The 21,709-nt window shown below is 48.2% G+C and overlaps 1 long non-coding RNA gene across 1 annotated transcript in view; it reads left to right on the forward strand.

Annotated features, from left to right (window-relative positions):
• The window catches only part of LOC138287263 (uncharacterized), a 102,384-nt gene extending 97,654 nt beyond the window's left edge, over positions 1 to 4,730 (forward strand). Inside the window, exon 3 of the long non-coding RNA XR_011202183.1 lies at positions 4,118 to 4,730. This is a non-coding gene — a long non-coding RNA (uncharacterized lncRNA). The remainder of the gene's footprint in view (positions 1 to 4,117) is intronic.
• Positions 4,731 to 21,709: the final 16,979 nt, after the last annotated feature.

The raw sequence follows: 21,709 nt of genomic DNA on the forward strand, positions 1-21,709 counted from the left end.
GTGCACAGATTCTCCGTAGTGCAGTAAAAAGCAGTATAGTGTGCCTAGATCTCTTACAATGCAATAAGATGAAGTGAACCATGCACAAATTTCTCATAGTGCTGTAAAAAGGATTGCAGTGTACACAAATTCTTTGTAGTGCAGTGTGCACTAAGTTCTCAGAGTGCAGTACGATGCAGCATAGTGTGCACAGATTATTCAGAGTGCAGTAAAATGCAGTGCGCACAGATTACTCACAGTGAAGTAAGATGCAGTGCAGTGTGCACAGATTTTTCACAGTGCAATAAGATGCAGTACAGACTCCTCACAGTGCAGTAAAATGCAGTGCACTGTGCACAGATTCCTCAAAGTGCAGTGAGATGCAGTGCAGTGTGCACAGATCCCTCACTGCAGTAAAATGCAGTGCACAGATTACTCACAGTGCAGTAATATGCAGTGCCGTGCAGATTTCTCGCAATGCAGTAAGTTGCAGTGCAGTGAACAGACTCCTCATTGCAGTAAGATGAAGTGCAGTGCACAGATTCTTCACAGTGCAGTAAAATGCAGTGCACTGTGCACAGATTCCTCATAGTGCAGTGAAATGCAGTGTAGTGTGCACAGATCCCTCAGTGCAGTAAGATGCAGTGCACAGATTACTCACAGTGCAGTAAGATGCAGTGCAGTACACAGATTACTCACAGAGCAGTAAGATGCAGTGCAGTACTCACAGTGCAGTTAGATGCAGCGCAGTGAACATATTCCTTACAGTGAAGTATGATGCAGTGCAGCATGCACAGATTCCTCACAGTGCAGCAAGATGCAGTGCACTGTGTACAGATTCCTCACAGTGCAGGAAGATACAGTGCTCAGATTGCTCATAGTTTAGTAAAATGAAGTGCAGTACATAGAACCCTCACAGTGCAGTAAGATGCAGTGCAGTGGCATAAATCTCTCACAGTGCAGTAAGATTCAGTGTGCACAGATTCCTCACAGTGCAGTAAGATGCAGTGCAGTGTGTAGACTCCTCACAGTGCAGTAAAATGTAGTGCAGTGCACAGATCACCCACAGTGCAGTAAGATGCAGTGCACAGAGTCCTCACAGTGCAATAAGATGCAGTGCAGTATACACAGATCCCTCAGTGCAGTAAGATGCAGTGCACAGATTCCTCACAATGCAGTAAGATGCAGTGCACATACTCCCCACAGTGCAGTAAGATGCAGTGCACAGATTCCTCACAGTGCAGTAAGATGCAGTGCAGTACACACAGATCCCCTTTTTAACACAAATGATAAACACAAACACCCCCAGGGCGGTAGGAAAGCCCCCCCAGAGGTCCACGGATAGACGAGCCCACCTCAGCCCTGCTCCTGTCAGAGATTCCTCACAGTGCAGTAGGATGCAGTCAGTGTATAGATTCCTCATAGTGCAGTAAGATGCAGTGCACAGATTACTCACAGTGCAGTAGGATGTAGTGCAGTGCACACATATCCCTCACAGTGCAGTAAGATGTAGTGCACAGATTCCTCACAGTGCAGTAGGGTGCAGTGCAATGTGCACAGATTCCTCATAGTGCAGTAAGATGCAGTGTAGTGCACAGATTCCTCACAGTGCAGAAAGATGCAGTGCAGTGCACAGATTCCTCACAGTGCAGTAAGTTGCAGTGCACAGATCCCCCACAGTGCTGTAAGATGTGGTGCACAGATTGCTCATAGTGCAGTAAGATGCAGTGCAGTATGTACAGATTCCTCACAGTGGAGTAAGATGCAGTGCACAGATTCCTCACAGTGCAGTAAGATGCAGTGCAGTGCACAGATTCCTCACAGTGCAGTAAGATGTGGTGCACAGATTCCTCACAGTGCAGTAAGATGCAGTGCAGTGGACAGATTCCTCACAATGCAGTAAGATGCAGTGCAGTGCACAGATCCCCTCTTTAACACAAATGATGACCACAACACCCCTATGCCCAGAAGGAAAGCCCCCCAGACGTCCCCGGATAGAAGAGCCCAGCTCAGCCCAGCTCCTGGCAGAGATTCCTCCAAGTGCTGTAATATGCAGTGCAGTGTGCACAGATTCCTCGCAGTGCAGTAAGATGCAGTGCAGTGTGCACAGATTCCTCACAGTACAGTAAGATGCAGTGCACATATTCCTCACAGTGCAGTAAGATGCAGTGCACAGATTCCTCACAGTGCAGTAAGATGCAGTGCACAAATCCTCTCTTTCAAATCAAATCATAAACATAAAGCGCGCTACTCACCCGTGCAGGTCTCAAGGCGCTAGGGGGAAGGGGTTACTGCTGCTCGAAAAGCCAGGTCTTGAGTAGTCTCCGGAATGCGGAGTGGTCCTGGGTGGTCCTGAGGATGGTGGGGAGGGAGTTCCAAGTCTTGGCCGCCAGGTAGGAGAAGGACCTCCCACCCGCCGTGGAGCGGCGGATGCGAGGGACGGCGGCGAGAGCGAGGCTGGTGGAGCGAAGAAGACGGGTGGGAGTGTAGAAGCTGAGGCGGCGGTTGAGGTATTCGGGTCCCTTGTTGTGGAGGGCTTTGTGTGCGTGGGTGAGGAGTCGGAAGGTGATCCTTTTGCTGACGGGAAGCCAGTGCAGGTGTCTCAAGTGGGCGGAGATGTGGCTGTTGCGGGGTAAGTTGAGGATGAGGCTGGCGGAGGAGTTTTGAATTCGTTGCAGACGTTTCTGCAGTTTAGCTGTGGTTCCGGCATATAGGGTGTTGCCGTAGTCCAGGCGGCTTGTGACGAGGGCGTGGGTCACGGTCTTTTTGGTGTCGGCGGGGATCCAACGGAAGATCTTTCGGAGCATGTGGAGGGTGAGGAAGCAGGAGGATGATACGGCGTTGACTTGTTTGGTCATGGTGAGAAGTGGGTCCAGGATGAAACCGAGGTTGCGTGCGTGGTCTGAGGGGGTCGGTGCGGTGCCAAGGGCCGTGGGCCACCAGGAGTCGTCCCAGGAGGTCGGGGTGTTTCCGAGGATGAGGACTTCCGTTTTGTCTGAGTTCAGTTTCAGTGGCTGAGTTTCATCCAGTCTGGGACGTCTTTCATTCCATCTTGCAGGTTGGTCTTGGCGCTGGTGGGGTCCTTGGTGAGGGAAAGTATCAGCTGAGTGTCGTCGGCGTAGGAGGTGATGATGATGCTGTGTTTGCGTACGATGTCGGCGAGGGGGCTCATGTAGACATTGAAGAGAGTCGGGCTGCGCGAGGAGCCTTGTGGGACGCCGCAGATGATCTCGGTGGGGTCTGAGCGGAAAGGTGGGAGGTAGACTCTTTGAGAGCGGTTGGAGAGGAAGGAGGTGATCCAGTCTAGAGCCTGTCCTTGGATCCCGGTGGAGCGGAGGCGGGTTATTAGGGTGCGGTGGCAGACGGTGTCAAAGGCTTCCACACAAATGATGACCACAAACACCCCCAGGGCTGGAAGGAAAACCCCCCAGAGGTCCTCAGATAGAAGAGCCCAGCTCAGCCCAGCTCCTGGCAGAGATTTCCTCCAGGATTATTCAGTCTATTTCTACAAACACAGCAGAAGGTGCTGACAATCTCCTACCTGAGCAGAAACCTGTGCAGACATTTCCAGGCTCTCTCCTCCTCCTGGGGCTGGGGGTGGGGGGGGGGCAGGTGCAGATTTGTGGTCTGAAGGGGGGACTGTGAGGGTCTGAAGATGAAGATAACTGCATAGACAGACAGGAGGGTCCTTCCTCCTCTGCAGCAGGCTGGACACAGAGGGAGAGGCCGGAAGTGAAGTCACATCCGCTGCTGGTGCTGTCTCTGCCACTGCTGACCCGGAAGAGGAAACCCTTCTCTCTTTCATACAATGTGCTCAGTGGATTTCACCAGCAGACGAGGAGCGTCCTCTGGTGGCCACTGACAGAACCGCCGCCTTCAGGCTCCTGCAGGGAATAAAAAAATTGCTAGCATTTGCACCAAGAATTTTCAATTCTATTAAGGGACGGAGGCGAGGATTATGCTTCTGTTTCTTTACTACTCATAAAACAGCAGCCAATCACAAAACAGAAAAATATCAACTACATTTCCCATATTGCACATCGAAATATGTATATATAATGTCTGTATATTTTCCCTCCCTGATATTGTCAAGGTGAGATTGTAATTGTTTCTCTAATGTTCTGTCTGATTATCTTAGGAGCAGAGCAGAAAGCGGAATGAAGAACGCTTTTGCCTATCAAGAGGTTGAGGTTCCCAAGTTCGTTGTCGGAATGGTTCGAGGTGCTCAAGGACATTCGTCATGTTGAAATCCTACAAGTTTTACAGGAACTCCAAGTTGTGTTTCCTGCACAAAGAAAGAGGAGTTCAAGATGGTGTTCGGGTCTCTAGTAGGGCCTGGAGAGATGTGATTAGTGTACATATTACGATGTGCAATATGGGAAATGTAGTTGATATTTTTCTGGTTTGTGATTGGCTGCTGTTTTATGAGTAGTAAAGAAAGAGAAGCACAATCTGAGCCTCCGGTCCTGAAATAGAATTCAAATGACACCTTGTATTTTATTATTAACATATGAAAACTGAGGCAGCTGCTGCAATTAAACTGGAGAGCTTTTTTTTCTAATTTTCCTATTCTTTATATTTGTGACTGCTGTATATCCTCACCAACGTTTGGCTTTTGTCTGCTGCTTTGTTTCCACCTCCCTCCCTTCAAAGGGTCACTTATGAAACAAGGAAAGATATTGTAGTCAAAATAAATTAATGGGACAAAACAATCAGGTTTGACCCCCTCAGTGGTGTCTCACTCAGTGGATGAGGTCATGACAATGAGTGAGTGGTGCTGAGCCTGAAGGAGGGGGTGTTTCACCACTAGAACATGTTGGACTCTTTCGTACAGGCTCTTATTAGCGTCACCACCGATCCAGAGAAAAGTGCAGCCATTTGGTCATGTTTAATGGTTTTGCCAAGATATGGGCATGAGTCCTGTAGGAAGTTGGCTCTGTATGTACTATTTCAAAGTAAGAAATAGCATGCACAGAGTCCAAGGGTTCCTCTTGGAGGTAAGATAGTGGCAAAAAGAGATAATTCTAATGTTCTATTTTGTGGTAGTGTGGTCGAGCAGTAAGCTTATCAGAGGGTATTGTTAAGCATTTGTTGTACACACACAGGCAATAAATGAGGAACACACACTCAAAGACAATTCAAGGCCAATGAGTGTTTGTATAGAAAAATATATTTTCTTAGTTTATTTTAAGAACCACAGGTTCAAGATTTACACACAATACTTTAAATGAAAGGTATTTCACTCAGGTATCTTAGGAACTTTGAATCAACAAAATAGCATGTACAGTTTTGGCAAAAATGGCTATTTTAAAACTAGACAGTGCAAAATTCAACAGTTCCTGGGGGAGGTAAGTATTTGTTAGTTGTTCAGGTAAGTAAAGCACTTACAGGGTTCAAAGTTGGGTCCAAGGTAGCCCACCATTGGGGGTTCTGGGCAACCCCAAAGTTACCACACCAGCAGCTCAGGGCCGGTCAGGTGCAGAGGTCAAAGTGGTGCCCAAAACGCAAAGGCTTCAATGGAGAAGGGGGTGCCCCGTTTCCAGTCTGCCAGCAGGTAGGTACCCGCGACTTCGGAGGGCAGACCAGGGGGGTTTTGTAGGGCACTGGGGGGGACACAAGTCAGCACAAAAAGTACACCCTCAGCGGCACGTGGGCGGCCGGGTGCAGAGTGCAAACAGGCCTCGGGTTTGCAATTGGTTTCATTGGAGCGAAGCAGGCAGGCAAGGGGAGGCTCCTCGGGGTAGCCACCACCTGGGCAAGGGAGAGGGTCACCTGGGGGTCGCTTCTGCACTGGAGGTCGGATCCTTCAGGTCCTGGGGGCTGTGGGTGCAGTGTCTTTACCAGGCGTTGGGTTCTTTGAAACAGGCAGTCGCGGTCAGGGGGTGCCTCTGGATTCCCTCTGCAGGCGTCGCTGTGGGGGCTCAGAGGGGGTCAACTCTGGCTACTCACAGGCTCGCAGTCGCCGTGGAGTCCTCCCTGTAGAGTTAGTTTTCAGCAGGTCGAGCCGGGGGCGTCAGGTGCAGAGTGGAAAGTCTCACGCTTCCGGCGGGAAACGTGTGGTCTTTAAAAGTTGCTTCTTTGTTGCAAAGTTGCAGTTTCTTTGGAACAGGGCCGCTGTCCTCGGGAGTTCTTGGTCCTTTTAGATGCAGGGTAGTCCTCTGAGGCTTCAGAGGTCGGTGGACCCTGGGGGACGCGTCGCTGTTGCAGTTTTTCTCGAAGTGGGGAGACAGGCCGGTAGGGCTGGGGCCAAAACAGTTGGTGTCCCCGACTTCTCTGCAGGGCTTCAGGTCAGCAGTCCTTCTTCGTCTTCAGGTTGCAGGAATCTAGTTTCCTAGGTTCTGGGGTGCCCCTAAATACTGAATTTAGGGGTGTGTTTAGGCCTGGGAGGGCAGTAGCCAATGGCTACTGTCCTTGAGGGTAGCTACACCCTCCTTGTGCCTCCTCCCTGAGGGGAGGGGGCACATCCCTAATCCTATTGGGGCAATCCTCCAAAATCAAGATGGAGGATTTCTAAAGGCAGGGGTCACCTCAGCTCAGGACACCTTAGGGGCTGTCCTGACTGGTGGGTGACTCCTCCTTGTTTTTCTCATTATCTCCCCTGGACAACAGTGGGGGCTGTGTCCAGGGGGCAGGCATCTCCACTAGCTGAAGTGCCCTGGGGCATTGTAACACGAAGCCTGAGCCTTTGAGGCTCACTGCTAGGTGTTACAGTTCCTGCAGGGGGGAGGTGTTAAGCACCTCCACCCAGAGCAGGCTTTTGTTTCTGTCCTCAGAAAGCACAAAGGCCCTCACCACATGGGGTCAGAAACTCGTCTCTCAGCAGCAGGCTGGCACAGACCAGTCAGTCCTGCACTGAACAACTGGATAAAATACAGGGGGCATCTCTGTGTGCATTTCTTTTATAAATCCAACACTGGCATCAGTGTGTGTTTATTATTCTGAGAAGTTTGATACCACACTTCCCAGTATTCAGTGTAGCCATTATGGAGCTGTGAAGTTCGTTTTTGACAAACTCCCAGACCATATACTTAATATGGCCACACTGCACTTACATTGTCTAAGAATAGACTTAGACACTGTAGGGGCATATTGCTCATGCAGCTATGCCCTCACCTGTGGTATAGTGCACCCTGCCTTAGGGCTGTAAGGCCTGCTAGAGGGGTGACTTACCTATGCCACAGGCAGTATTTTGTGTGCATGGCATCATGAGGGGGTTGCCATGTCGACTTTGCCTTTTTCTCCCCACCAACACACACAATCTGCAATGGCAGTGTGCATGTGTTAGGTGAGGGGTCCCTTAGGGTGGCACAACATATGCTGTAGCCCTTAGGGATCGTCCCTGGTCACAGGGCCCTTTGTACCACTGGTACCTTTTACAAGGGACTTATCTGTTTGCCAGGGGTGTGCCAATTGTGGAAACAATGGTACATTTTAGGTGAAAGAACACTGGTGCTGGGGCCTGGTTAGCAGGGTCCCAGCACACTTCTCAGTCAAGTCAGCATCAGTATCAGGCAAAAAGTGGGGGGTAACTGCAACAGGGAGACATTTCCTTACAAGTCCTAACTAATACTTTGTATAACATTGTTTTTTAACAGGACTTTTCTCTGTTTAACTATCAGTCATGGATCATTAAGGCAGCTGTATAACACATCTTAAAGTGCCTTTTGCTGTTATTTGGTATTTTAAGTGTGCACTTCTTAGGGGAAATAAAATACCAGTTTTATGCGAGCTTCCTATTTTTAATACTGGTCGGGACATTAAAATACTGGTCATGCTGGCAATTGCCCGGGTGGTAACTGTATCCTCTATATCATCAGACGCTCCTCGTCCACTAACCAATGATGTGCAAGGGCAGCAGGGCTTCGTAGCACTGTCATGCAAGTTGCATTTGTTGCGTTGACAAATTAATATTTACTATTTGGCCGACAGCTATGCAAATAGCAAAGAAAGTTAATGAATTCCACAGCCACTGGCTAAACAACCAAATTATGTATCGCTATGCCTAGTGCGAACTTCAGCGGGCACTTACCACCAGTTAGATCTGAAAACAAGGAAAGAACATAATACAAACCTGTATCCTTAGGAACGTTAGATCTAAAACTCAAATAAACCAAGTTGCACCCAAGCAGCACTAACTTGTGTCTAGAACACTTGCCAAAATACACTCCTCGTCCACACACCATCAATGAGCGAGTGCAGCGGGGCTTCATAGCATTGTCATGCAAGCTGCATTTTATGCCTGGCAGTGACATCAGATCCAATGTGCACACCAGAGCCTTCAAGTCTCCCTCATCGTGAGTGACACTCACACATTTAAAGGTTGTGCTGAAGTCTCATTCACACCTGACTGAATCTTATAACTGGGAGATGGGGGGGAAAGAACTAGAATTCCACGTACGACTTTGCCTGACTTCTACTGTGTGCAGAGTAGCCCCTAAACACCTAAAGTGGGAGACACTATTGATTTCATAGAGTACAATACTTTTCATAAAAATCCACTTTCCTACATTTAAATAGCACCATCTATTCAATATTTCACCTTGAATTCTGCACAGATTACACATTCAGTTTAATGTAATGTAGGTGTCTGTATTAGTGATTTGAATGTTACTGTGTGTGCTCATCATTTTTATAATTTCACCAATGTCTCTTCCTCTGACATTATCAAAGTCAACTGCTATGTGACATCACTTCCTGTAAGGTCATCAATAGGCTAATTAGTTTTGGCTTCTGAGAGTATCAAAACTTTAGCTCTCTGGAGCACTTAACTGAGCTCACATCTGTAGTTGCATGGCCTTCGCTCAGAGATGAAAATGTCAGGGAGCACAGCAGATGCTGGAGCAGGGCAGACGCTGGAGCAGGGCAGACGCTGGAGCAGAGCAGACGCTGGAGCAGGGTGGATGCTGGAGCAGGGCAGATGCTGGAGCAGGGCAGACGCTGGAGCAGAGCAGACGCTGGAGCAGGGCAGACGCTGGAGCAGAGCAGACGCTGGAGCAGAGCAGACGCTGGAGCAGGGCAGACACTGGAGCAGAGCAGACGCTGGAGCAGAGCAGACGCTGGAGCACAGCAGACGCTGGAGCAGAGCAGATGCTGGAGCAGGGCAGACGCTGGAGCAGGGCAGACGCTGGAGCAGGGCAGACGCTGGAGCAGGGCAGATGCTGGAGCAGAGCAGATGCTGGAGCAGGGCAGACGCTGGAGCAGGGAAGACGCTGGAGCAGGGCAGACGCTGGAGCAGGGCGGACGCTGGAGCAGGGCGGACGCTGGAGCAGGGCAGATGCTGGAGCAGGGCAGACGCTGGAGCAGGGCAGACGCTGGAGCAGGGCAGACGCTGGAGCAGAGCAGAAGCTGGAGCAAGGCAGATGCTGGAGCAGGGCAGACGCTGGAGCAGAGCAGATGCTGGAGCAGGGCAGACGCTGGAGCAGAGCAGATGCTGGAGCAGAGCAGACGCTGGAGCAGGGCAGACGCTGGAGCAGGGCAGATACTGGAGCAGGGCAGATGCTGGAGCAGAGCAGACGCTGGAGCAGAGCAGATGCTGGAGCAGGGCAGATGCTGGAGCAGGGCAGAGAGCAGACGCTGGAGCAGAGCAGAAGCTGGAGCAGGGCAGATGCTGGAGCAGGGCAGACGCTGGAGCAGGGCAGACGCTGGAGCAGGGCAGATACTGGAGCAGAGCAGACGCTGGAGCAGAGCAGATGCTGCAGCAGGGCAGACGCTGGAGCAGGGCAGACACTGGAGCAGAGCAGACGCTGGAGCAGAGCAGATACTGGAGCAGGGCAGATACTGGAGCAGAGCAGACGCTGGAGCAGAGCAGATGCTGGAGCAGGGCAGATACTGGAGCAGAGCAGACGCTGGAGCAGAGCAGATGCTGGAGCAGGGCAGACGCTGGAGCAGGGCAGATACTGGAATAGAGCAGACGCTGGAGCAGAGCAGATGCTGGAGCTGGGCAGACAATGGAGCAGGGCAGATACTGGAATAGAGCAGACGCTGGAGCAGAGCAGATGCTGGAGCAGGGCAGACGCTGGAGCAGGGCAGATACTGGAGCAGAGCAGACGCTGGAGCAGAGCAGATGCTAACGCAGGGCAGACGCTGGAGCAGGGTAGGCGCTGGAGCAGAGCAGATGCTGGAGCAGGGCAGACGCTGGAGCAGGGCAGACGCTGGAGCAGAGCAGAGCAGACGCTGGAGCAGAGCAGACGCTGGAGCAGGGCAGATGCTGGACAGGGCAGATACTGGAGCAGAGCAGACGCTGGAGCAGAGCAGATGCTAAAGCAGAGCAGACGCTGGAGCAGAGCAGACGCTGGAGCAGGGCAGACGCTGGAGCAGAGCAGACGCTGGAGCAGGGTAGGCGCTGGAGCAGAGCAGATGCTGCTGTGACACGTTCCTGCCAACCCATGCTATAAGCAATCAGACCAGAAGAGTGCTGATCTCTGCAAAAAGATATAAAAAATGTTGTTTTCGGTTTAACTACACTTTATGTCAGTGTTGTTAAACTTTACAATGGTCATGAAGTGGTTACTCATAGGTGTCCCTGTGAGTACCTTCAGTCCCCTGACTTCCATACAGCCTTTACCAAGTGTCACTCATTAGGGGTCAGACTAACGTAAACAGATTACCATTCCTGCATTACAACACTGAAATAATTTGTCACGTAATTCAGATCTTTTCCAGATGACCTCTGGCGTCGTGTATACTGCATCTTTAAAAACTGTTTGTGAGCGATGACAGTGACAATACTGTACTTAACTGACGATGCCGTCTATCATACCCGGGTTGAAGAGGTCACCTGTTTGTCAGGTAATGCAGTGGATGTAGTTCTCGCCTCTGAGAGAGCGTAGCTTATATAACCTATATTAGCATGAAATGTTTATGAATTAATGTGTGACACTGCCGCATAGAAACTATAGTAATAGTAATTTTGCTTAAAAGTGCACTTGAATTGTGACCATGAAGAGTGGCCACCAATGAATACGCAAACTAATAAGGATGATTAAAATGTTTATGTTACGTGCAATTGAGCTTATATTAACATTTGCGTTATTGAATCTGTATTGAAAACCTCATAGGCCTTAAGTTAGCATGAGCTGCAGCTTAGCTGCTCGGCTCTCATATTAAATGCATTTTTCTATTTTTCAGTGTACTGACTCACAAGGGGCCATTTTTTTCGACTTGGTAGACGAATGTAACCATGTTAAATCCATTCTCAGGCGCATTTTCTATGCCCATGGAATAAATGTTATAATATATTGAAACAGTGTAGATTAATGTAATGTACAAGGTCATTCAAACCGGGGAAGACAATGGAACTGCTGACCAAAAGATGTACAAAGAATTGCCAAGAGATGAAGTAACACCGGATGTGCCACCTCTGAAGACGTCAATTACGAAGACCAATCAAAGACTTGTAAACCAATTTGATGTGAAGATTAGGATTACCTAATGTTTAATTTGATAGGCTAAAGATAGTGGAGTATAGCAAATGTCCAATAGAATTTTGGGGGAATGTACTACTAAAAAGAGATAAAAACCCATGTCACAGAAAGGTCATTTAGGAGAGTTAGGGAATGCTATTGATTTTATCCAGAAACTCTGTCACTCTGTTTGGTGACTTGATATTTTATTGAAACCATCCTTGCCCTTAGTCTGCCCATTTACACTTTTCCTCCTTATGAGGGAAGTGTCCTTTTGCCCCGGAGCTGAGTTCTGACTGATGGCGATTTGACTGATGTCTTGAAGACGAAGACTGAACCTGTGCGCTGACCTAATCTTTGGAGGTTAATTATGACAATGCATTTGTAATTTGTCTGTTTGCTTTTCCTTTCTAGGTACCAACTGCTTGCTTTTGACAGAGACCTTAGCTAGATGTTTTCCAAATTAGTGCTCTAAATTGTTTTGCATGAAGTCCAACATGCCAATGCTAATCAGTGGGTAGGACAGGTGATCACCAAACTGACGCAAATAGACAAACGACCGAGACTATGCTTTGTTGAACTGACGCGATATTGACTCTCTGCTAAACTTGATCTATGTTCACGCCGTGTTATGTACTGATGTTTGTGATTCTCGCGTTAATTAAATCTTATCACAGTTGTCATATCGTGACTATGCTATTATGTTTCTTGGTATTGAGATTAACTCATTTGCTCGTAGATTGTAACTAATAGGGAATAAAAATCATAAAAATCTATTAAACTGGTGTGGTTATTCATGGCTGCAAGGTCATGGTCGCATCATTTGAACTGATTAATGACTAACTAAAGTGAAATGCATTGTGGTAATAAATATTGATTACATTATTGATGTATTGATTGATATATTGATTAGCTATCTCGTCCTACGGTGTCTCTCAACTGGGTCAAAAGATTAATTGGCCTAAAACGAGTCCTGATGTGTAATAAAATATCATAAAGGGAGGCGTTAACAGTTCTGGTAGCAGAGGACGGACAGAGAATCATTGTTTTAATTGTTTTTCTGAGACAATGCAGGTAGGTGTGTTTCTAAATTCACCATTGACTTTCCCGGGATCTCGGAGCCTGCCTAAGTGAGTTGTGAATGTTCTCGGCGTCATAGCATGTGTGGTATAGGGTTTTGCGCTTGCTCAGCTTATGCCTTTTTGCAGGTGATTGTGAAATCTGTGTATTAAGGTCAGGTAAATGTTGTTTTAGTAGGAGTGGGCGTACTCCGCAGTATGAGAGTAGGGAAGTTGGCGTACTTCATATGAGTGTGGCGCTTGTGCTCAAAATTATCCACGTGGTTGGTTGTTTATGTACGGACCAGTCGTGGTCTAAGACTCCGGAGTATATTGACAAGTGTAGGACTGTAATCTGTGCGGTTTAATATGTCAATCGGGCGTGGTTGACAAGTCGGGTTTGAGTCAAATTGTATGTGTGAAACCTTCAATGGAGATTTGGCAAGTTCTAAAGTGCACTAGGACAAACCATTGACAAGTCGAGAGTAGGATTTGTGGGCCGAATTCTGCTTGCGTATGCGGGAATTGAGAAGGAGAGAGTAGCGGCCGAGGCTTCAAGTGAAATCTCTGTAAAATTCTGAAGCGAATGTGTTACCCTTCCTGTAAGTAAACCAGCGGATTTGTGTTGTTGTTAAAGGTGCTCGCAGTAATTTTGAATTAGTTTTGTGTGAATCCAGTGAGGGGCGGACGAGCCACAAGACTTTGTCAGCTGCAGTGTGTGAGTGTAACCTCAGTGGTGCTGCGCTGGGATAGGTCAGCTGTCGAGAGGGGTCACGCACGGATTGGCTGCCGTCCGTGAGGGGCAATAGGTTGAGAAAGGTGGGTGAAGAGTGTCCTGGGAATTAAAGTCACTTTCTGATTAAATACAAATAAGAGAAAAACGCAAAATGAATTTTGTCAAGGCTTTTAAGAGTGTTCTGAAAGGAGATGTATACATTATGGCGACTGAAGGGGCACTACACCGCCTGGAGGTACTCCAGCTTACATAGTTATGGAGGAAAAAGGTGTTGCGCCTTGTTTATGGATGAAACAGTGGCACAAATTAACAGAGAAAGAGAATTTAAGATGGATGTTAAGTACGCAGAAACCACCTCCGAGGCCAGCTCAGTAGGAGGCTTTAGCGATTTGGGATCTAATGGCTATTAAACATAGACAAGAAAAATTCCAAAGATTAAAAAGGGCATACAAGTCTTATGCAGAAGCTAGGTGGGATAATGAGAACAAAATGTGGAGACAGGGAATAGTTGACGGATTGAAATTGTTCCCAGCAATTACACAGGGAGAAGAGACACAGGGAAAGAAAGCCACCTGTAAGACAGATAAAAACTCTAGTAAGCCTAAAGAGACTAAGAGACCGTGGGAAGAGGAAGACGATTCAGACGATGAAGAATTTATGGATCGAATATTACATGATCGCCCACCACCTTATGTGGTATGCAATAATATCCCGAGCACTAGTACATGTCCTGGGAACCAGACGCAGGAGAAGGGAGTTACTGATACGGTACGGACTAGTGATACGGCTTTGATACAGAATGGTGTCAGCGTACCCACTGTGCCAGACATGCAGATACAGTTGCAACCTCCACCGCAGATACAGAGAATCTATCCAGACGTCCCGGTACTAGAAACTACTACAAATCTGATAGTGCCGCCAGACCCGATATATACAAAATCGAGGTTAGTACAGATTGAGTCAACTCCGCAATTGTTGCCCCAGCCGCAGCCAAAACTGATACTGGGGTATAATCCAGTAGCAGGTCCTCCGTTAATACCTGCCCCTGCCACAGAGGATCAGAACTTTGGAGTCGCTGCTCCACAAAGTTTGGGACCGGGTCAGACACCTGCCGCAATATCGTTACCAATTACTGTTGGTCTACCAGTGCCATTATATGCACAAGGTAAGCCTGGTGTATGTGATCAGGGAGTAATGACCCAAGATGCGATAAGAGGAGGGTCCTTAGGAACTCCTCAGTTAATAGCCCCAGGAGAACAAGCGGTTGAAAAACCAAGGTCTTTAATAGACCTTAACCCAGTTGAAACGTTATTCGATGCAATGAGACAGGCAGGGCTAGGGGTGTTAACCCCACAGACAATAAGTACGAAGGCTTCACAATCGCCAATGATGCAAGCAGGGAACATTTCACTGCAAGGCTTTACAGTACAACAGTTGAATGAGTGGTTAGAGAAAACCTATGCTTTACAGAAGACTACAGTGACTACAGTAGAACCGGAAAGGATAGGGAAAGACGAGTACCTGAACTTTGTGAGACTGGGGGTGGAAGCTGCTGAACTAGTGGACGGAACAATGGGAGTAAACAGATTAGAGTCACACACAGAAGCAGAACTGAGATATCTGTGCCCTAAGATTACTAAAGAGGTAGGCAAGGTACATCAGAGATTAGCAAACCTGGCAAGCAAGTACAACATTGATATTGAAAACACTAAACATTTGAAAAGAAGTTACAGGTTAGATTTTGATTCAAAAGACTTTGAGCATATGAGGTCTGCCGGAATGAAAGCACATTTAAAAGAAATACTGGAAAGTGCGCAAATCTGGGGAGCATTAAAAAAGTGGGAAGGCAGATGGGCAAAGAAAAGAGATAAGGAGAAAGGTGACAGTCCAGGGTCGAGTCAGGCTAAAGCTTCACCCGATACGGATTCGGTAAAAATATTACCCATGAGAGAAACAGCTGGTGGAGTTTTAATCCATGTGCCGTGGTCCAGAGGGGACATCCTATCTTTTACTAATGATTATCCCAGGTTGAGGGAGAAACCGATCAAGTGGTATCAACAAACAGATAGGTTTGTGAAACTTGCAAAGTGTCTCTGGGAAGACTTGAATACCCTGTTTGAGATCATTGTTCCGCCTGATTTGTGGCTCGAGTGTGAGAGAGGGGTAGACTGGCCGACGAAGGAGCCGGCAAGGGATAAGGTGACCAGAGCTCCCTCTGAGGAGGTGATGAAGTACTCTCATAAAGTGATTGAATTTTTGAAGCAGAAAGTGTCGCCGAAAGTGACCGACTGGCAGAAAATTGACCGGATCTCAGAGGAGGTTAAAGAATCAATACATGCTTACTATGAGAGATTGTTGAAGGCATTCAAACATTACAGTGGTACTGAGACCATTGAGCCGAAAGACATGAACCATCTTGTGTTCAGATTTGTTGAAGGGCTGAGACCGGAGGTTAGTCAGATGATTAAGAATCATTTGATTTGTTGGCAAGCGAAGCCGATTGATGAGGTGTTGCAGTATGCGAAATACTGTAGTGATGAGATTGAGCTGAAGCAGAAAAAGTTGAAGGAGAAAGTGATGGTGATGCAGATAAGGGCTGCACAGGCAGGAATACAGGGAAATGGAGTTCAACAAATGATACAGCAGCAACCGCAAGTGAATGGTTTGTTTCAGGCACAGCGGAGAGGTCGAGGTCGAGGTTGAGGTTTTGTGAATCGCGGTCCAGACTTGAAAACTGTAGTGGTTCAAAATGATGTACAAGGGATGAAAAGGATGTCACCATGTCACGTGTGCGGGGGCGTTGGGCATTGGAAGCGGGACTGCCCGAATGTGGTGCAGGATGGTGTCGTTCAACAAAGCACTAATGTCGGTGCATTGCCAAATATGAGAGGTCCAAAGTTGAGAAATCAAAACCCGAACTTCCAAAATAACATGGTACAGACGCAGGGGTTACAACCCATGCAGCAAATGCAAATGCCGCGTGTTCAGTCGGCGCAAATGCAGCAAGTACAACAGCAGGTTCCCATGGTACCTAGACAGCAAATGCAATTACCAATGGCTACGATGGGACAGCAACAGGTGATGCTTCCTCAGCAGGTCACAGGTCAGGTGATGAGTAAAAATAATACAGTACAGCAATTCCCATTGCGTGGTGAAGATGGAATGAATGAGGAGTGGTCGGATGACAGCTCAGATAGCGAAGAGTGCAGGCTTGCAGCGTCCCTAGAGGTAGATCAGAGGGGACCCTATGTAGAGGGAAAAGTAATGGGTCACAAAGTTTCATTCTTGGTTGATACTGGAGCTACACGCTCTACAGTCAGAAGTGCAGAGGTTCCAAAATTACCACTTTCGGGGCGTACCATAAGGGTGGTCGGAGTAGCAAACCAGTACCTGACAAATCCGATTACAGATCCAGTGCAAGTTGAGATCCGCAACTACCAGGGACTGCATAAGTTTGTGGTCTGCGATTCGAGTCCGGTATCACTACTGGGAAGAGATGTACTGTGCAAGACAAAGGGGGTCATTCCGACCCTGGCGGTAAATACCGCCAGGGCCGGGGACCACGGGAGCACCGCCAACAGGCTGGCGGTGCTCCCTTGGGCATTCTGACCGTGGCGGTTCGGCCGCGGTCAGAACAGGAAAACCGGCGGTCTCCCGCCGGTTTTCCGCTGCCCTGGGAATCCCCCATGGCGGCGCAGCTTGCTGCGCCGCCATGGGGGATTCCGACCCCCTCACCGCCATCCTGTTCCTGGCGGTTCCGCCCGCCAGGAACAGGATGGCGGTGAGGGGTGTCGTGGGGCCCCTGGGGGCCCCACTTTGTATTTCAGTGTCTGCATTGCAGACACTGAAATACGCGACGGGTGCCACTGCACCCGTCGCACATCCTCCACTCCGCCGGCTCCATTCGGAGCCGGCATCCTCATGGAGGGCTGTTTCCCAATGGGCTGGCGGGCGGCCTTTTGGCGGTCGGCCGCCAGCCCAGTGGGAAACCCAGAATGACCGCCGCGGTCTTTTGACCGCAGTACGGTCTTCTGGCGGTTCCCTCCAGGCGGGCGGCTCCCGCCGCCCGCCGGGGTCAGAATGACCCCCCAAATTTTTGATTACATGTTCCAGTGATGGAATTGAGGTGCAGACAAACAGTGATGATGAAGGGATGATGGTCAGCGCTCAGAGTTAGAGACAGGAACTGCAAATGAAGATTACCCCTTGATTACATCGTTCCCGATGCTTACAGTGATCGACTTACCTGACGAGTTACAGGGAACGGTGACAGAAAGTGTGGGATTTGACAGGAAAAGAAGTGGGTTTGAGAAAAGGAGTAGAACCAGTTAAAGTACAAGTGAAGCCAAATGCAGTGTTTCCCCAGGTGCCGCAATATCACATGGCACAGGATGTTCTTATACAAGTGTCACAAATAATTGAAGACTTTTTAAAACAGGGAGTCTTGAAGGAAGTGTTGAGCAGCCCATGTAATTCACCGATAATGGGTCTGAAAAAGCCTTGTGGGAAGGTTTGAATTGTGCAGGACTTAAGAAAAATAAACAAGATTGTGGTAAAATGTTGCCCCATAGTGCCCAATCCAGCAGTGATCATGTTTCAGGTTCCATGCGATGCTGAGTGGTTCACCGTTGTAGATCTGTCACAAGCCTTCTTTTCAATACCTCTTCACGAGGATAGCCAGTTTTTATTCAGTTTCAAATTCCTGGATAAGGTGTACAGTTGATGCAGAATTCCTCAAGGGTTTTCTGAGTCACCGTCCATCTTCAATCAGATATATTGAAAAAGGACTTAGAATCATTAGTGCTGCCTTTTAACTCGACTCTAGTGCAGCACATTGATGACTTGCTGATTGCATCCAAGACAAGGGATAACTGTAGGTATGACACAATTGCTTTATTGAATCATTTGGGAAAGAATGGACATAAAGTGTCACCAAAGAAGTTGCAGTACTGCAAGAAAGAAGTGAAATATTTAGGACATTTAATTGAAAGAGGGTCCAGGAGAATATCGAAAGAAAGAATAACAGCCATTTTGCAAATGAACCCCCCAACAACAAAGAGAGATGTCAGGATGTTTTTGGGGATGGAGGGCTACTGTCGCCAGTGGATACACAACTTTTCGATTATCTCAAAACCATTGATAAGGCTGACAGGTAAAGAGATCAAGGATGAGCCATATACCATAGCTTAGGAAGAGCTTGAGTCATTCATGGAATTGAGAGAGTGCATGTGCAGGGCACCAGCTTTGGGTATGCCTGATTATACAAAGCCTTTTCTACTCTTTTGTCATGAACGTGATGCTTGTTCTTTGTCTGTCTTGACACAGGTCCATGGAGGTGCAAATCACCCTGTAGCATATTTTTCTTTTTTCTACTTTGGACCCCGTCGCAGCTGCCTTACCGGGTTGTTTGCGCGCAGTTGCAGCAGTTGGTCAGAGCCTCACGCAGTGTGAAGGCATAGTAATGGGATATCCCCTAACAGTAATGGTTCCACATTCAGTTGAAATTTTGTTGACTCGAACCAAAACTCAGCACATGACAAATGCTCGTCTTACCAAATATGAGACAATTATACTGGGGTCACCTAATGTTTCGCTGAAACGATGTACTGTGTTGAACCCGGCAACTCTACTTCCTGCTGAAAATACTGAGGTTAATAACGAAGAGGAAGTCGAGCACGATTGTCTTGAGGTAACAGAACTATGTACCAAGCCACGACCTGATTGATATTCATGATACACAGTTAAAAGAAAATGACTGTATTATGTTTGTTGATGGACCCTGTTTGAGAGACTCAGTCGTAACGCTGATAGCCGGTTACGCTGTATGTACCATAGCTGGTATTATCGAAGCTTCTTGGCTCGAGAGAGTGTATTCTGCACAAGTGGCAGAGTTAATTGCCCTTACTAAGGCATGCCACGCAGCTGAAAATCTGAGTCACTATCTATACTGACAGCAGATACGGATTTGAAATTGTACATGATTTTGGCCAATTGTGGTCACAGAGAGGTTTCATGACCTCTTCTGGTCCTCCTGTGAAAAATGGTGAACAAATTAAGGATTTGTTACATGCGATTCAGTTACCTCTTGAAATTGCCGTGGTGAAATGAAATGCTCACGTTAAGTCACAAGACTTTGGTGGTCATTGTGACCCTGGCGGTATTATAACCGCAGGGCCAAAACGATGGGAGCATCGCCAACAGGCTGGCGGTGCCTCCCGGCGTATTTTGACCGCGGCGGTAGCGCCGCGGTCACACCGTCGGGGCCGGCGGTTTACCGCCACAATGGCCCCGGCGGATGTAATCCGCCAGGGCAGCGCTGCTTGCAGCGCTGCCCTGGGGATTACGACCCCCCTACCGCCAGCCTGGAATAGGCTGGCTGTAAGGGGTGTCCTGGGACCCCTGGGGGCCCCCTAACAGGGCCCCGGCCAGCTTTTCACTGTCTGCATAGCAGACAGTGAAAAGCGCAACGGGTGCAACTGCACCCGTCGCACGGCCGCAACACCGCCGGCTCCTATGTTGCGGCCTCATTCCCGCTGGGCCGGCGGGCACAAACTTGATTTGCGCCTGCCGGCCCAGCGGGAATGTCATAATGGGGGCCGCCTGAGTGCGGCCGCATTGGCGGCCGCACGGCGGTTACCGCCAAGGTCGTAATGACCCCCTTTGTGTCCATGGAAAACAGCTATGCAGATCAAGTCGCAAGGTTTTGCGTATTGAACTGTATATCGTTCAAGAATCAGTGGGAATTGATGCCGTAAACTGAAAATGACACAAGCTTAAACCTTGCATTAAGGGTGGTTGATACCCTAGATGAGCTAAAGACACTACAGGGTTGTGCCAGGAAAGAGGAAAAACGCTCCTGGCAAAGAATGCAATGTGTACAGAGGGCTGACGACTTGTGGGTCTCAGAGGAGGGGAAATTAGTTTTGCCAAACAGTCTTCTGTCACAATTCGCTAGGCTCTACCATGGACAGGCTCACCTCGGGAGAGATGCAATGATCAGGTCATTCAAAATCGATTGGTTTAACCCAAAGTTCAGACATGCCGCAGAGGTTACCTGTCACAGGTGCATCATCTGTCAACAGATGAATGCCGGAAAAGGGACTGTGGTAACTTTGGGAGAGCTGGTGGTCCATTTAACAAGATGCAAACGGATTTCATTGAAATGCCTGTTTGCGGAGGATTGAAGTATGTGTTGGTGATTGTGTGTGTTTTCAGTCACTGGATTGAAGCTTACCCCACACATAGAAATGACAGTCTCACAGCTGCGAAGCTACTGCTTAGAGAACTAATACCCAGGTTCAGGTTTCCGGTCTCTATAGAATCAGATAGGGGCAGACACTTCGACAATGAGGTGATTAAGCTCTTGTGTGCCGCATTAGACATTGAACAGAAGTTGCACTGTAGCTACCTCCCTGAAGCATCAGGATTAGTAGAGCAAATGAATGGTACCTTGAAATCAAGAATGGCAAAGATGTGCGCAGCTACCAATATGAAATGGCCAGATGCATTACCCTTAGTGCTGATGTCAATGAAGAACACCCCTGATAAGAAGACAGGACTATCACCACACGAAATCCTAATGGGTAGAGCTATGAGGTTACCCGCAGTACCTGCAAATGCTCTAGTGAATATCACGGATGATATGGTGTTGGACTACTGCAAAGGCTTGGCTGATGTGATTCGCTCTTTCTCTCACCAGGTAGAAGCTAACACATTGCCACCGATCGGTGATCCAGGTCACACCCTACAAGCCGGGGACTGGGTGGTTGTCAAGAAGCACATGAGAAACTCGTGTTTGGAGCCAAGCTGGAAGGGGCCATATCAATGATCTTGACAACAACCACTGCTGTGAAATGTGCAGGCGTTCCAAATTGGATACATGGCAGTCACACAAAGAAGGTAACGTGTCCAACTGACGAGGAACTTGAAGTTTCCGGAACAACAGCTCCAGAGAGGGAAGTCTCAGGGCCAGAAAACAGCCAAGAGGGAACTGAGACTGCAGGAGAACCCACTGAGAACAGCCTTGTCCCTCAAACAGTAAACGAGTTCGAGAGAGGTGACTGTGCGCCTATCTCAGTAGAGGCAGCAGGAGAACTAAATCAAGGAGAGGTTCTCCCAGAAATAGACAGATACGGGTTAGAACTTGAGCCCGTTACAGATCCAGAAGAAGAAGAAGAAGGGGAAATAATAGAAAGAGACCAAAGTACTCCGGCATCCCCTGAGCCAGTTGCAGGTCCATCAAGAGAAAACACCATATTACAAGAGGAGGGTGCTGTTCAGTGTCCTGAAAAGGCAAATCAGAAGAAGACGCATAAGAGAGATAACTGGCCAGAGAAATAGGCTGCAAAAGCAAGAAGCGTACCATGTGAAACAATAACAGAAGAGACTGATACATCCCGAGTAGAAGATCTCAGTAAAGGAGAATTACAAGGTGAACGCAGACTTAAAAGAAAGAGAACCGCAAATAGAAGGTACACAGGTCCTGAATGGGCATATGCAACAACATCAGAATGGCAACAAGAATTCTTAGCGTT

The sequence above is a fragment of the Pleurodeles waltl genome, chromosome 4_1 (assembly GCF_031143425.1).
Source record: "Pleurodeles waltl isolate 20211129_DDA chromosome 4_1, aPleWal1.hap1.20221129, whole genome shotgun sequence".
In the NCBI taxonomy this organism is placed as follows: domain Eukaryota; kingdom Metazoa; phylum Chordata; class Amphibia; order Caudata; family Salamandridae; genus Pleurodeles; species Pleurodeles waltl.